Source organism: Danio aesculapii, chromosome 4 (assembly GCF_903798145.1).
Source record: "Danio aesculapii chromosome 4, fDanAes4.1, whole genome shotgun sequence".
Classification (NCBI taxonomy): Eukaryota; Metazoa; Chordata; class Actinopteri; order Cypriniformes; family Danionidae; genus Danio; species Danio aesculapii.
In genome coordinates, this window is record NC_079438.1 from 52,548,255 (window position 1) to 52,553,840 (window position 5,586).

Consider the following 5,586-nt stretch of genomic DNA (forward strand, 5'->3'; position numbering starts at 1 on the left):
TAATAATAATAATAATAATAATGATAATGGTAATAATAATAATAGTAATAATACACGCACACACACGCACGCACACACACACACACACACACACAGTTATTTGAGTTTGAAAATAATAATTAACAGTATTAATTATTGTTTTATAATTTTCGAAATTATTGTCGTTATTATTTTATTGATATTTTTGTTGGTGTTGTTGTCATTATTATTGTTATTGTTATTGTTATTGTTATTATTTTATTTATTTTTTTTATTATTAACCACAAATAACTTTTCTATCACAACACAATTATAAATTATTAATAATAATAACAATAATAATAGGGGCAGCATGGTGGCACAGTGGGTAGCACATTCGCCTCAAAGCAAGAAGATCACTGGTTCGAGCCCCAGCTGGGTCAGTTGGCGTTTCTGTGTGGAGTTTGCATGCTCTCTCCGTGTTGGTGTGGGTTTCTTCCGGGTGCTCTGGTTCCCCCACAGTCCAAAGACATGCGGTACAGGTGAATTGGGTAGGATATATTGTCCGTAGTTTATGAGTGTGAATGAGTGTGTATGGATGTTTCCCAGTGATGGGTTGCAGTTGGAAGGACATCCACTGCATATACATATGATGGAGAAGTTGGCTACTCATTTCGCTGTGGCGACCCCAGATTAATAAAGGGACCAAGTCGAAAACAAAATGAATGAAAGATTAATAATAATAATATTAATAATGACGACAACACTAACAACAACAAACAACAACAATAAAAATAATAATAATAACAGAAACAGCAACAACAACAAAATTATTATTATTATTATTATTATTATTATTATTATGATGATTATTATTATTATTATTATTATTATTATTATTATTATTATTATTGTTATTATTATTGTTATTATTATTATTATTATTATTATTATTATTATTATTATTATTCTTAATAATAATAATAATCATAATAATAATAATAATAATAATGCCACTTTTTTGTTTATTGCTAATAATAATAAACTACATATGTTACCGTTATATGTTTTAGTATTATTTCTGTCTCTTAAATTGTCTATTAACAACAGGGTCTTAGTTCTAAGAACTACTCATTTAGGAGCATCACAATTAGTTTTAGTTACACTATATTTTATGATGTCATTGTTAAAGTGTAACTATTCTGAGTGATTTTAATTCATTACATGTCCTCACTATATGCTTAGGGTTAGATTTACAGGTTAATTGCATGTAATACATTTTAATTGCTATAGTAATTAAATGACGTGTAACAAGGACACCTTAAAATAAAGTGTTACCTTAGGGTTTTCAATTATTGACATCACTTTAAACAGACAAACTAGCTACTTGTCGCTGTAAACGTGGTCCATCGTGCCTGTGTAGAACACAAGTTGTCATCTCCGTGTACTGTTCTTATTATTTTTTTTTGCCACCATAAGTACAGTTTACTGCAAGACTCAGAGCGCGAGGAGAGGTGAAAACTGGATGATTCATCGCAACTGTTGGAGAGCGAGTTTCACTCCTCCGCTACTCTGAATGTTCTGTCTCATTCTCTGTCTCTTTCACACACACGTACACTGTGAGATTGTGAATGTCAGATGAGTGTGTCTCAGTGTGTCATGCTCTTTTATTCCCGCTCTCTTTCTCTTATACACTCGCGCTTTCCTCCTGAACCTCAATAACCAGCAGCTCCATTCTGCAAACAGTTCACTCAGACTCACTGAAATGTCGTTACACATACGGCAGAAGTCAATATCATTAGCCCTCCTGTGATTTTTTATTTTATTTTAAATATTTCACAAGTGATGTTTAACAGAGCAAGGATTTTTTTACAGTAATTCCTCATATATTTTTTCTTCTGAAGAAAGTCTTATTTGTTTTATTTAGGCTAGAATAAAAGGAGTTTTTAATTCTTTAAAAAACATTTTACGGTCAAAATTATTAGCTCCCTCAAGCCAAAATTCTGAAAACGTCCCCCATATAGATTTCTGGAGATCGCGAATTATGTTGCCAGAAGTGCGTATGGCTGCATTTCGTTTTTAAAACGAACGCTATGGGGCGGTATGACGCTGTTCCATTTTGCACTAGCAGCTGACCGCCTCCGTATAGTCGGCTTTCCTACTGTTACCAGTTTGTGCGGTGGCTTGCAGTGTACGTCTGTAAGAGGCTAAATTATCATATGCTTTTATTCATATGACAAAACATGTCTTTTTGACTCAAGAAGGTCCATACTGACTCCAAAGGCAGATGGTCAAGAAAGATACAAAATAGGTGGTAAAACACTGCTCTGGCTCTTTTCCTGGTCTGCGCTTTCCTGCTCTGCTCCTCTCCTTCTCTGTAGTCTATCTTCTCTGACTCTACTGCAATCAGGCTAACATCTGGGCCTGCACTCTTTGTCTCTCTCTCTCCCTCCCCCTGTGTGTCTTCTTCTACCTTTAATTTTACATTTAAGCTGGGTACAATTTATATCATATGTTTTATCATTTCATTTTTGATAATTTCATACAGATATATTGTAACTAATTTAGTTGTAACCATAGAGAATTATTGTCATTAAATCATTTCATTTTCAAGTATTTCTGAATTACTTTTGATTTAACATCAACATTTTTCATTCGTTTCATATTGCAATACAATACAATCACATAATATCAACGCTATTGCTATTAATACTGTCCTTATGTCCGTTTTTGGTATAAGATTGCAGAAGGATGGTTTGACTAGAATGTACAGTTTTTTACTATCAATACTGATACCTTTTTAGTCATTCGGCAGAACTACAGTTCGAACCGCTGTGGTTTAAAAACCCATTCCTAAACGTTTATGGACTTAAGAGCTGATCACGAAGAACGAGTCTGGTGAAGATTGGTTCCAGAAAGCAGGTAAGACAAAAACAAAAGCCAAAAAGTAAAATAAACAAGTAAATATCAGGGTGAGAACGTGGTACAATCTGAAAACGTGCTTAAAAAAAAAACAAATCGTTCTTCGCCGGACTCGAACCCCGTCGTCGTGATCAACTCCTCTCTCCTTCTCAAGTCCACCAACGTACATGACGAGCCACTGGACAAACTGTTAACAGTGGGGAAGCCTTTCATACGGAGATAAGCGGTCAGCTGGTAAGCAAGAAAAGGAACGGCATCATACCGCCCTGTAGCGCTCGTTTTAAAAACGAAATGCAGCCATATGTTCTTCTAACGTACGTCATAATTTGCTATCTCCATAAACATGTATAGGGCTACATTTTCAGAATGAGCCTATGTTCGGTCAATTGGAGCCTTTTAAAACACTATTGGTTAGGTTTAGGAAAGGGGTGGGTGGGGCGATCGGTTGGTCAGCCGGTCGGAGTTTGTATATACTCCTCGTGTTGGCTTGGGTTTCCCCCGGGTGCTCCGATTTCCCCCACAATCCAAAGACATGCGTTATAGAGCACAATAAGCTAAATTGGTCATAGAGTATATGTGTAATTGCAGGGATGTGTGGGTGTTTCCCAGTGTTGGGTTATGGCTGGAAGGGCACACGCTGCGTAAAACATATGCTGGATGAGTTGGCGGTTCATTCCACTGTGGTGACCCCAGATTAATAAAGGGACTAAGCCGAAAAGAAAATGAATGAATGAATTGTTGTTTATGACACTTATTTAACACTTTCACACACACAAGCACACAACACACACACACACACACACACTGCCTCACACATGAATTAAGGAAGTGTCTCCTCCTCCTGCTTTCAATCTCCTGCTCCTATAAACTCAACACAACCCCATCCAACCTAGCTTTATTACCACTCTCTCTCTCTCTCTCTCCAGAACTCAAACATCAACATGACACACACACAAACACACACACGCACACACATCTCCTCCACAGGCTTAAACACAACCTCTGGCATCATTCGGAGGGCAAAAAGCAGTCCAGTCTGAAAGCAAGGCAGCGTGGAGATGAAGAGGAGGAGTGTTGGATAATGATGGCCGGTTCGTGATGGGTATATTTGGTGTGGAGTGTAGGTGGAAACGCAGATCCTGGCATGCAAGAAAAGCCAGGCATATTTTTAAAAGATTGTAGAGTCTGGGGAGATTCGATTAAAGACGGGCTTTGTTCTAATACCTAGAGGAATAAGCAATAATTAGGCAGCAGCGCATTCAGCATGGGACCTAATATGACTGTGAAGATCACTGTGTTTATTCTGGATAAAAAAATATATTAAAAAAACATGCCAAAGGAGTGAAGCCACACACACACACACACACACACACACACACACACACACACACACACACACACACTAATGATGAAGATATATTATTCTTCTGTATTCAAGAATAATGGGCACACTTTACAATAAGGCTTCATTAGTTAATGTGGGTAATGTATTACTTGTACAATACTTGCACAGCATTAGATCAATCTGTACAGTACGGATGCATTATTACAATACAAATTCAAGCTTGTTAACACAAATAACAATCAACTAACATTCACGAAGATGAATAAATAATGTAATAAATGTATTTTTCATTGTTTGTTCATGTTCGTAAATACTAACAATATATATCAGGTCAGGGGAATGTCTTTCTGGTTATTAAAGAGCCCATATTATGGGTTTTTGAAAATGCCCTTCCATGTAGTGTGTAACACAGCTCTAAGTGAAGTGAAATATCCAGCTAAGGCTTAAATCTGTAAGTGTACAGTGTTTAAAACTATTGATTCATCTATAAAAGAGTCGACTCATAGTGCTTCAAACGAGTTGCCTTGATAACGAGTCATTAGGTGTTTCGCGATGACGCAGCCACGAAACACAAGCCTCGCCAGTAGTTAGGCGCGCAAACCAGGGAGATTTGAAACCTGCGGCCCCGCCCACTAACACAGAAAAAACACTAGACACACACACACAGACGCCGCCGGTCGAATGAAGTCACGCTGTGCTCAGATGGATAATATTGACAGTCTCTACCCAAAGATGAGTTGTTAACCTGGTACAGTACACGCGGTTACTCTTTATATTCTCTTATCACATGTAAGCCACGTTAAAAACGCGACGCGTGCCGCTTTGTTTACGGATTTAACGTTAAAGGCTTTTGTGAGCTCACAACTGCCGTTTGTCGTTGCTATGGCGATCGATCGTAAGCTAGGAGACAGGAGACTTGTGTCACTTTCCCTAGTTCTTCTGAGGAGCGTTGTGTGTGTGTGTGTGAGAGAGAGAGAGAGAGAGAGAGAGAGAGAGAGAGACTCGCGTCGCTTTCCCTAGTTTTTCTGAGGAGCGTTGTGTGTGTGTGTGTGTGAGAGAGAGAGAGAGAGACTCGCGTCGCTTTCCCTAGTTTTTCTGAGGAGCGTTGTGTGTGTGTGTGTGTGTGAGAGAGAGAGAGGGAGAGGGAGAGAGAGAGAGACTCGCGTCGATCTCCCCAGTTCTTCTGAGGAGGGTTGTGTGTGTGTGTGAAAAAAGCCTTACACTATGAAGCGCGTGTGCACTGTGACTACTTTTATATAGTTGATTACCAGCTGGGCATTTCACTCTGTCTCGTGCTGAAGCCTGTCACTGTCGACCAATCGCAGCAGGCTGTCATCGGTCCAATCAGCGCAGATTAGCTT